The following is a 12,664-nucleotide window of genomic DNA, read 5'->3' as shown; positions in this document are numbered from 1 at the left end:
CATAAATTGCAACAACCAAAGATCCAATTATCACTGAAGTAAAAGTCACTGATGTGGACACAGTAATGTATTCTCATTATAAAAGAAGCAGCCTTTGTTTACTCAGTCTGAATTAATGTGAAAATCATTTAAATGGCAAATGCTTCTATCATCAGCCTTAAACAAACTGTTTGACAATGTTGGATTGCTGATTTTTACTTCTGTTGCTTTACATTTTCCACCATTTATCACAGATACTGCATTCATCAGATACCTTCTCCAGTCGTCACATAATTTGCTCGTCCTGAAGTGAGCTGTCTCTCTCTCTGTCCCTTCCTGAAACCTCTTTGTAGTTGTAGTGACTCACATGCATGACATGCACTGATGAAAAAAGCAATGAATGAACTGTCATTTCCAATGAAGTTTCAACAGGCCTGATGGGATGACAGCGATAATGACAAAACCATCTTTTCCTCTATGATGCAAACACAAAAAAGTGGGATCCAGCAGAAACAGTAAATATGTTTGTGAAACTATTGGGTTCATATTTTAAAACTGTCCAAACTCTTCATTGATATCTACATAAATCTTGCTTCCACATACAAAACCTTTGTTTTGCACACACATTTTTTTTTCTTTTCAACGTTGGTCATAGTCATATCTTAATCAGTTTTGTAGATCAGGCTCTGTTTACTTATCATGTTATCTCAGCCTGTGAAAACAGCTAAATAATGTCCACTGTGTGATGTGATGGAAAGAGAAAGCTCCAAAGAGGACAAAAAAGAAGAAAGAGACGACAAACCGGTTTGGCAGTAACCCTGTTTTCTAGCAGAAGTGGGAATAGTGTGAACCTGTGTGACAACATCATCAAACAGCTCAGATGACAAAGGCTAATTTCTGGACAGAGACACAGAAAAAAATAGAAGCGTGAGAAAAAAACAAAAAAAGGCTGATGTAGAACTTTTAACACAAAGGTGGGAACACATTAGCTGCTCATTTCACACTTTCCAGGTTGACTGGATGTGCTGTTTCATTGTTTTTACCCCTCAAAGACCAACAAATATGGGTATATGGATAAAGCTGCAGATGGATCCTTGCAGGCAAATCGAACCTGTCCGTGCCAGGCCGTGCTGTCGAATATTCTCTGACGGTTTATAGCTGTACTGAATTGGAAGCACTGACCCCCCAGCAGCTGAATATCCTAGACTGAAGTCAACACAAAGCAGTGCTGCCTGTGCAGTTTGTCTGCATGTGTCAGAAAGAAAGGGGCAGCACATGTTGGCCCCATGAGACATTAATTCAACATAAAACAGGACTTTTAAGTCCTGTGCCTTTGTTTTGATCCACTTGAGTGTCTTATGTTTCCATTTTCCCTTGTACTCATTGTGCTGTGTCAGAACTAATGCTTACCAACTGCCTTAAATATTCAGAAACACATTTGTTGAGCATAATGCATATTTTCTGAAGCGCTGTGTGAAATTACACATATTGTTCCTAACTAACCCAAGCGCTAAGCCTGTTTTTATGGTTTACTGTGACAAAAAAAAAAACCCATACAGGATATCATATGCCTTCCATGCTGGCCTGCCCATTGTTTGTTTTGTGCAGGAAACAGGATATTCGCACAGAGGAAAGCAGACCAGCTGACCACAGTCTGGAGACAGTAAAAAAAAAGGGTTGGAGATTTATTTAACAAAACACAAAACAAAGAACTGTTTAACTCTACCTTCAATGCAAAGTGTTCCCAGGAATTAAAATGGTGCCCACAATTACCTCTCATTGTTTTCCTGTTGTACATGTAACAAGTTACTCAGCAGTGTATTACTTTTATTTCAATTTCAACTGCGCCAACACCAATTTTACCAGAGGAAAGACACAGACCTGTAGGCTATGCGAGTTCACAGGTGTGGATGTATTTACACCTAAACAGAGCAGGGCTAAACGTGGTTTGGGTGGATACTGTGAGTATTCAGAGTAAAATAGATTTTTCTAAGAGGAAACAGCGTGTTTGATGCCACATTTAAAGCTTTAGTTAATTGAAACTGATTCTGAAGTCACAGAGCTAAGTTCATGTAACATAAATAATACAGCATATCCATCCGTGCGGCCCCTGCATAAAGCGTGTCACTGGAGGTTACTGTCAAATATCTTTCAAGGGTTGAATGGAAAGCTGTAAAAGTGCTTACTTTAAAGGTATGTGCTTAGAAAAAGAAGTATTTCTTACCTTGTGTCTTCCGCCGTGATCTAATCGCTGTCAGTTATTGTCTTTGCCCCAAGCGTCTCAGCCGGCCGGCAGCGCTCAGCCAAATTAATCTACCTCTTTCTTTTAGAGGAAAACAATGACTGACGACAAATACGAGAGTTCACAGAATGGTGATCAGTGGAGAGAGGTCATGAAACATCAGGCAGTAAAGTCCAGTAATGGATGCGGTTGCCTGTTTGGTAAAATAACCTTACCCCCAACTGTCCACAAAGACAGCCCCATCTATCCACACTCCCCGCCTCCTCCTCTGCTCTACCTTCCACAGATTCAGGATGGGACACAACAATCCTCCTCGTGCACTGCCACAGCGCGCGACTGGTGGGAAATGTAACAGCGCCCTCCTCTGCCTCAACGTGCAATGACAATTAAAAAAGACAAAGTTCTTTTCAAAAGAGCATTGTCCCTCTTACGTTTCCCTTTGTTTGACGTGACGAGGACGAGGTGAGTGTTGAAGGTTCTTATTCTTGACGGGCAACTATATTTAGTGCTACAGTGGAATAGCACAACATTTTTCCAAGCACACAGTTGCTATCAATTATCATTTTGGTTTCTCTCTTATATCTATATAATTACAAAAGAAGGTGGCCAGGAAGTGCAACAAACGACCACATTTTATTTTTAAAGATAACAAAATAAGAAAAAGCAAACACAAACACAAAACAGAAAAAAACAAACAAATAAACAAACTTAAAAATAAAATAAAAAAATAGAAAAAAAAAAGAAGGAGAGAAAATGAGGCCCTTGTGAATGGAATAGCTCAGATGGCTTAGTGGCTCCTATGAGAGGAGGAAATATTAAATAATGAGTCAACTCACCTCAGGAACAGAGCCAGGATTTCAGTTCTGGGTGCACCAGCAAACTTTGTCTGGGCCTTACTTTGCAAAAGTTTGTAGACCATTAACTAAATTAATAAAAATGACTGATAATCTACCACTGTTACTATATGTGGTTTTAAAGCAGATTTTTTTTTGCTGTTTTCACTTTAATTTGCATTTTTTGCATTAAAAGCTGTAAGAGCAAGGACATTAACCATGGTTAAATAGAATGTGAAAAGAAATCTACTGTCTTACCCAAGATAATGTCTGGATCCTGACCATATGAAGATCAATGTTTCATATTTTTATTTTATTTTATTTTTTCCTGCAGGCAAAAAAACATGGCTCATTTTACAAAGACAGAGCATGTAACAGTAACAATAGAAACACAAAGCAACGGAATTTTGCCAATGCTCTTTTTAAACAAGTTGAAAAATATAAAAACAATGAGAGAAGTTTAAGGTGGCCCGGGACCTTTGTACCCCCCCCCTCCCCCCAATGACGCCACCCCTGACTCGCCTGACATGAGATGATGATGAGTCATGATGACGTGATCTGGATGCATGTGTGGCCAGTCACCTGTAACATCAGCCTACATGGTGATAATTGCAGTTCTCTTGAGTGGCTGTGTGTGTGTGTGACTGTGCTTTTGTTTAGGGCAGACAAAGTATTTGCACCAGGGCCTATCACTCTGATGTTACGCTACTGCATAGAGCCCACTGTACATCAGGAGCACTGACATTTTCCAGTGGCCTCAGGATGTGTTTGGCCTGCCATGAGCAGTAAGTGTGAATAGCAGGACTGAATGAAGTCTGTGGATGTACCTGTCATCTTCACTTCAGGCAGAAGTGTTAAAAGCATCACCATGAGACTGGCTGCAGAAGCACCAGAAACCACATACACACACATTCAAAAAGCTGATCTTTGCAGCAAAAACAAACATGTCAACAGTCCGGTTCTAAAACAGTCTCCATTTCAGTGGCTCATTTCTCCAGCAGCTCACTGTTTTAATTTCACATAACTCCTTCTTTTCAGACCTTAAACTTATGAGTTTTGTCTAGATGAAGATAGACTGTCTTGAATGACACAATTGGAAACTCTGCTTAAGAAACAAATGAGTGAACTTGTGGAGACCTTGTCTATGTTTTAAACATTCTTTGATCATCCAATTTTAGTTTATGGTGCTCAGCCACATGCTGTACTGCAAATATGCCACTTTGGCTTTCTTCTCATTGTACATAACAACTGACTAGTGGCTTCTCAGCTGGCATATGATAACATTATTATTATAAGTGTTAAATGAAAGGAGAAAAAAGCAAAGGTGGTGAAAGAAGGAAAAAAACAGAAAATGAAAGACAGCAAACTTCAAACTGTCCGACCTCTGAGAGACAACGACTCTCACACTGAGCCACAGCCGCCCTACTACTTATAGGTGACATGCATACCAGAAAAGGACCAGGTGAGTGTAAATCATGTTTCATTATGAATGAGAGATATACACTCACTGGCCACTTTATTATGTACACCTTTCTAGCTAGGTTGGACCCCCTTATGCCTCCAGAACTGCCTTAACCCTTCGTGGCATAGATTCAACAAGGTACTGGAAACATTCCTCAGAGAGTTTGGTCCATATTGACATCATAGTATTAGTATAGTTGCTGCAGATTTGTCGGCTGAACATCCATGATGAGAATCTCCCGTTCCACCACATCCCAAAGGTGCTCTATTGGATTGAGATCTGTGGACTGTGGAGGACATTTGAGTACAGGGAACTCATTATCATGTTGAAGAAACCAGTCTGAGATGATTCCAGCTTTATGACATGGAGCGTTATCCTGCTGGAAGTAGCCATCAGAAGATGGGTACACTGTGGTCATAAAGGGATGGACATGGTCAGCAACAATACTCAGGTAGGCTGTGGACTTTAAACCATGCCCAGTTGGTACTAAGAGGCCCAAAGTGTGCCAAGAAAATATCCCCCACACCATTACACCACCACCACCAGCCTGAACCGTTGATACAAGGCAGGATGGATCCATGCTTTCATGTTGTTGACGCCAAATTCTGACCCTACCATCCGAATGTCGTAACAGAAATCCAGACTCATCAGACCAGGCAACGTTTTTCCAATCTTCTATTGTCCAATTTTGGTGAGCCTGTGTGAATTGTAGCGTCAGTTTCCTGTTCTTAGCTGACAGGAGGGTCACCCGGTGTGGTCTTCTGCTGCTGTAGCCCATCTGCCTCAAGGTTGGACGTGTTGTGTGTTCAGAGATGCTCTTCTGCAGACCTCGGTTGTAACCAGTGGTTATTTGAGTTGCTGTTGCCTTTCTCTCAACTTGAACCAGTCTGTCCATTCTCCTCTGACCTCTGGCATCAACAAAACATTTTCACCCACAGAACTGCTGCTCACTGGATATTTTCTCTTTTTGGGACCATTCTCTGTAAACCCTAAAAATGGTTGTGCGTGAAAATCCCAGTAGATCAGCAGTTTCTGAAATACTCAGACCAGCCTGTCTGGCACCAACAACCATGCCACGTTCAAAGTCTCTTAAATCACCTTTCTTTCTCATTCTGATGCTTGGTTTGAACTGCATCTGATCGCCTCGATCATGTCTACATGCCTAAATGCATTGAGTTGCTGCCATGTGATTGGCTGAATAGAAATTTGCTTTGACGATCAGTTGGTTAGGTGTGCCTAATAAAGTGGCCGGTGAGTGCATGATAAACATAATAAATAATGGTGTGTTTGAATATCGCTCTCCAGAGGAATTAATTTATAGAAATAATAACTGCAACAAGGCAATCAAGGCACTTTCTCTCCTTGGTTTTCACACTCAACACTTTTAACAGGATCATTTTGAACTGAAGGCAGCTGTTTTTCTTGCGATGAGAAAACAGTGACAAACATCTCATAGAAACATCACACAGAAACAAACAAATACAATTTGCTTGTTTGTTTGTTTCTTTGTGATGTTTAGTTCTCTCCTGCATCACACATCTATTTATAAATAGATGGCTAAAGCAGGAGAGAACAATAAAAAAAATTATAACAGGATTCTTCTTCATGATTGTGTGAAGCTTAACTGTGTTACACGCAAAATACTTTCTTTGAAATCTAAATGAGTCACCCTTGAGACAGCTCCCATCCCCCTTCCCCATTTTAATGACTTCAAGCTAGTGATTAGTCTAACCCTGGGTGCCATGTGTGCCCAGAGCCCCCCTTTCCCCTTACACAGACACACGCACACTAATTCTCTGCTTGGCCTCGCTTCTGTTTAGATCAGCACACTCTCTATTGTTCTAATGACACTTCATAAAAAAGCTCTAAAAACACTGAATTTGAAGCCGAGTTTTAAAGTTCAGGGGGGTTGTGTCACTGGTGGAAAAAATGTTACATGGAGAGGTCTGCCCGCCTGAGAGCAGCCCCCGACTCCTATACTGTCCCTCAGTTAGACATGGTCTTTTGTCAATGTGCATTCTGTCTTGTGAGTCTTTCGTTGGAGCTTGTCCCCACCCCCCTTCAGGATAGATTAACTATGGCCCCCCTGCTATCCGCCTTGACCTTGATGGACTGGTAATGCCATGCTCTTTTGTGCCCTGACAGACATTCACTTCATGCTTCTCTTTAAATTTAACTGTATGCATTAGTGAGTAGCTTGAGATAAAGAAAAGATGGCTGACAAGAAGTCATTATTAACAAAAAGTGAGCACTGACCCCTCCTACCCCTGTCACCCTCCTATTAGACATCTAAACAGGTCATCTGTTGTGTTGTGTTGTTCTCCTTGTGCCACTATGCTCTTCATTCTTCATGATAGCCTGGTCATAGTAGCATGTCTAAAATATCCTCTGGGTCAGGGTGAATAAATGAAGTAGGTCTTTAGTACTCTCCAACATCTTGATGTAAAAACTATGATCATGATCTTTAAAAGTAGAGGTAGACATCTGCACGCACATCAGCTACCGTGAATCTGGGTCACTGCTGCAGCAGTCACTGAAGGTCAAAATATTGTTTAAAACTTTTGTTTCAATATGAATGATTAGTAGGGGCACTTCACATTTTTGGTTGTCACATATCCCTATACTAAAGCACATTTAAGCAAAAGACCTAGCACAGTTGTCTGCAACTTTCCCAGACAGTTGTTGTGTTGTGTTACTCGAATAAATGATAATGAAAAATGTGTTAAAAAAAGTACTAATAATGAAAATACTGATAATTTATTTATGTTATTCTGGAAACAGCTAAATCTGAAACACTAGAAAAATTCTGTACTTCTAAACAGGTTAAAAAGACAGCAGGCTAGCTTTTTGCATTTATCATTATTCTCTTCCCTTATTTCCCCCTTTTTTGAAGAAACAATCAAACAATCAAAAATAAATAAATAAATAAGTAAATAGATAAATAAAAATCAATCAATCAATCAATCAATCAATCAATCAATCAATCAATCAATCAATCAATCAATAAATAAATGTGCACAGTTTCTCTGCTAATTTTAGTGTGTGTTTTGGCAATGGAAAAAAAAGAAACATTTCTTATGTCAATTAATGTTCCCTCACTCATCTAATCTTAGATAATCTATAAGCAAAGAAATAAAATAAAAAATAAAAATAAAAAAAATAAAGGAGGCGTAAAGTAAAGGAAAAAAATATAGAAAAAGCAAGCAGAAAAAAGGGGTTCTGTTATTTCCAAAGCTGGTCCTTGTCACTGTATCAGACCTAGCTGTTAAAGTGGGCCTTAGGTCTGTGTCCTCCAGTGTCCTGAGTCTTCTCATGTTTTTGTCTAATTACCTCATTATGCAATGAGATCTTACAGCCTGACTAGAAGACGCCAGCAAAATATGGTGTCTATTTTTATTTAACTCAGTCCAGTGACTTTTTAAATGCTTACGCAAATACAGTCTGTGATCACACTGTGAAAACCAAAACCTTTTTATGTCATGAAATTATAAACTAAAACTACAGTAAACAGATCCTGGAGGCTGAGTCAGGACACATGGCCTGGATGTTATGTTCAACTTATTGTTCGACCTTGATGTTCTGTTTCTCTCACCAGGGCATTGAAGCAGCTCACGTTAAAATGGTTTTAAAAGCTGTAAGAGTGCCACCAAGTGGAGAAAACTGAATGTGCATCTGGGACTGCAGAGTGGAGAGCTTTTGCTCATCACTCAAACCCTCCACTGAGGTTTATTTACTTTTTTTTTATTATTATTATTCAGATTATCCTTTATTTGACTCCTTCAAAACATACTGATTCAGGAAATTAAGGAACAAACACCCATCTTATACATTCTGAACATGGGTGAAAGGACAAAGAGGAAGTGCCTTTTTGGCTCTCATATTATTATCCAAGAAGCTTCTTCTGAAAAACAGTGCGATGAAGAAAAACAAACTAAACTTAACACAAAAAAAAAAAAAGAAAAAAGTTTACATTTGTATTTGACGCCCTCCTGCAAACAACTATGGTTTTGGAAAAGCAAAGTGAAAATCAGTCCTAGAAAATTACAGCAACTGAACTCAAAGCTAAATTTATATCTCTTAGTGGCTGAGTATTTTTTTGTTGTTGTTTGTATCACCCTGAGCAGGCAGCGAAATAAAGCCTTTAAAAGGTCCACAATGTTCAAGAAGCTCCTTAGAATTCCTGGCTTTGACTTTTTTGGAACAGGACTTTTCATTTTAATCATAACCATCACTTACTTTTCATTTTTGTCACTTTTAATGATTGTTTCAGCCCGCCATCATAACAGTAAACATTTTCTCAGGGAAACTAGGATGAGGGGAAACATTAAGAATGGAACAAAACAGTCCAGTGTCACTGAATGTATATACAGCAAGGTTCTTCAGGGAGACAGAGTTTTTCAACATCCACCCATCTGTTATCTTTAACGCTTGTTCTTCTCAGGGTCACGGGGGTTAGGGCCTCTCACATCTGCTGTATGGTGAAAAGTAGGGAATAGGTTGCCAGCTTATCACAGGAATATTTTTGAACATGACAAGAAAGGAAATCAACACCTTATCTTTTTATGTCACAACACTCAGTACGCCTTGAGTAAGACAAAAACAACCTTTGGCACAGAAACGGATCAGCATCTCACACTGTGGAGTAGGGTGTTGCAAATTCAATACATTTGCAAACTGTGACCAACAAGTGTTTTTTGAATGGTTTGATTTTCACCAGTGGATAAAAATTGTGCAATGTTTAAAACTGAGCTCTAATGTGGTGCCCTATTTCTGCACTTACACTTCCTTTTTTGAGTGAATGAGTGTGTTTATACTGACAGTATAGAAAAACTTAGTGCCCTTTAAATTTTCAGCTGGCGCACTCAAAATGGTCTTAAAGTAGAGTGAGGAACACTGGACACTTCTCACACTTAATGATCACCATATTGGCTACGTAGAGGGAAAGAATAGGAATCAAACAATAGTTGATGGTTGTAATCAGTGAAAAGCAGAAAAAACACCTGTGAATGGTTTTGAGTTGTGGTCATAGTTTCTGGTAAGTAAAGTGAAGTGAAGTGAAGCCGCAGTGTTTGATTTGGGACAACAGTTTACTGACAAAAGTACAATATGAGACACAGCATCAGAGACTAACTCTTATCACAGTGGTTGAACAGGTAAATATATTGAGCAGTATTAGGTATTGTGTTAGAAAGTACAATCTCTCTGAGAGTGATTCAACCCAAACATCAATCAACATATGTGAAGGATTACACAATGCATTTTTGAACTGATATGTAAATGGTATAAAAGTGTATTGCTGCCATGCCAGAAAAAAAACAAAAATAAATATATCAGTATTACTTTATAACATGATGCTGAATTATGATGTTATCACGTGATAGTTTTTGGTGTCACGTCATTTGTTGAAGGACTGGGGTCCTAACATTTAGGACATGCGGCTTAAGTTGGACTTGTGCACTGATGACTCGGACTGCAGCTACAGATGCATTAGGAATTAAGGGAATCAGGCTTATTTATAAATGAATGCTTTGTTTATTTTTATTATTTATTCTGGTATAAAGTCCTGGTAACAGGTCAGCTGTCAGGCCACAGCTGGCATAAGTGTTTGTTTACCTGCGTACACATTCATGTTCAACAACAGTGTGTGGCAAGATTTACAGCTAACATTGGAAAATGCAGAACAACATGTTTGCTATGTTAAAAAAAAAAAAAACAGAAACAGAAACAACAACAAAAAAACATCAAGAAGGATGCACACAAAGAAGTGAGTAGATAGTGATGCTAATATTATTTTGACTGATGATAAGATTGTCAGGGCTGCACGGTGGTGCGACGATTAGCGCTGCAGCCTCACAGCAAGAACGTCACAGAGTCAAATCCCCACCTCGGCCGGTGGGCCTTTCTGTGTGGAGTTTGCATGTTCCCTCTGGGTACTTCGGCTTCCTCCCATAGTCAAAAAAACATGCTCACCAGGTTAATTGAGCACTCTAAATTGTCCGTAGGTGTGAGAGTGAATGGTTGTCTGTCTATGTGTCAGCCCTGCAATTGACTGGTGAACAGTCCAGGGTGTACCCCGCCTCTTGCCCAATGACAGCTGGGAGAGGCTCCAGTCACCTGTGACCCTGAACAGGATGAGCAGTATAGAAAATGGATGGATGGATAATGTCATAGTTAGCTGCTAAATAACAAGAATATGAGCCTCTTAAGTTCCTTAAACAATAGTTACAAAATGTTTGGTCAAACTGTGGTATGTTTTTAACTTCACAAACTTGCTCCGTTGAAGAGATAAGTTAAGTAACGTTACATGAACAAATTGTGACTGCAGGTCAGGCTGTTCTGCATAAAAAGAATATTCTCACAATTAGGATAAAGTGTGCCTAAATTAAGCACTTATTGTTTGTATTATACTCACAGTCTATGAAATCAAGCCAAGGTTTCTTGAAGAGACTTTTTACTTTACTGTCACACTATAAAATTCAGAGCCTGTGTGCATGTTGAGGTATAAGTGATGAAAACGAGCTGTGTGTACTAATGGTGAAAATAAAAATAAAAAAATGAGTAGCGATATGCATGTGCCAGGTAAATGCTTGAACAGAGCATCACATTAGTGGTACATAGAACACTCTACCATTACAGTTGCTAACAGCAGGATAACTTGTTCAATATTTAGGGGTAAATAATCCTTTGGAAAAGTATGGCTATGAGGAGCTGTATAGCACATTAAGATTTAGTATACGCGACACCAATGAGATAAGGGGGGCAATCTAAGTCTAAAACTGGCAAGGCTCATTGCCTTCAGTTTTGCAAGTTCTTCACTTTTATGCGTCAGGGTCCTTCCAAGGTGTGTGTGGTGAAATGTTGGGGTTCATTAGACAACTGGTTGTAAAGATATTCATCCAGTACTGCACTCTAAAACATTGCAGCCTTGTTTAGTTAAGTCCACTTGATACCTCTATTTCACACAAAGACCTTTTACAAGTTTCAGATTTTAGACTCAACTTTACAAGTTTTACAAAGTTAAACTTACATTTATTCATTGTTTTGATTATTTGAGAATTTTGTCAGATTTTTATTTGTTGATTTAACTTGGGTTTGTAAGTCATATTTTAAAAAAAGAGAGAGGAAAGGGAGGGAAAGTTAAAACTTACAGTTTCTCATTAAGTTGACTACTTTTTGACTGACTGAACTTGAGTTTGTAAGTCATCAGTTGGGGGCAAAAAGGAGGAAAAAGTCTTAACCGTTACTTTTGGTGGCATTTTATTTAAAATGTCTTAACCAAGGCTCCGTTTAATAGAAACTCATGTCTTAAAGTCGCAAAGATGTTTCCTTTAGTTGCGTTTTCAAATTCTTCTGCGTCGTACGAGACGAGTTAATCCGCTGTAGTGTGCTTGCCGGTTCAGTAGATGGCGGTGTAGGTCTGCAGAGAGGCAGCGCTGCTACAATAAAGCACGAAGAAGAAAAACCTTCACAAACAACAATGGCGAATAGATGGACAGAGACGCAGGAGTTTCTTTTCTGGACAACATATCAGTTCGGACATTAAATCTGTCTGGATAATTTTGACTGGATAACAAACCGAGCAACGGCATGAGGCTCACACGTTACTCTGCAGACGGAGCAGCCTTCATGTAAAAGAGCACTGCGCATGCGGTGACGTCAGCGTTGGGACGCTCTGATACCGGTGTACATGGAGCTGCATGGAGAGCGGATTTAAACTTACTGACTCAAAAGTTTCCGTTTTCGGGCAAAACGTAACGCGAAGGCAAGGTTGAAGCATGGAAGTAATCATTTAAACACTGCAGACAGGTCACACGTCGAAAGCCATTGCTGTTAACAAGAGAGGACTACTTCCACCGTCGGAACGAGACTGTTTCGCTGTCAACGTCCTGTCAAGGCAGGCGGAGCAATACAACACTGACTTGACTGCACTCGACACCGAAGAAGGCGGCCAGGCGGACTGAACAGAAAAAGGTGAGTTCAGAAATGTCTAATTAACTATTTTATCGTTAACCGTGGATGTGGTAATATAAAGACATTGACTATGTAAGCTGTGATTTTTAATAGCTTGAAAAAGCTAAATTCGTAGCATTGGCATTTATAAACTAACAATAACATCCCCTGCACCACTACAGTGGGCACATTAAATCG

This window comes from Halichoeres trimaculatus, unplaced genomic scaffold (assembly GCF_033239565.1).
Source record: "Halichoeres trimaculatus isolate MK-OKI-2021-1 unplaced genomic scaffold, fHalTri1.1 fHalTri1_scaffold_1, whole genome shotgun sequence".
NCBI lineage: Eukaryota > Metazoa > Chordata > Actinopteri > Labriformes > Labridae > Halichoeres > Halichoeres trimaculatus.
Note: the sequence above shows the minus strand (reverse complement) of the source record.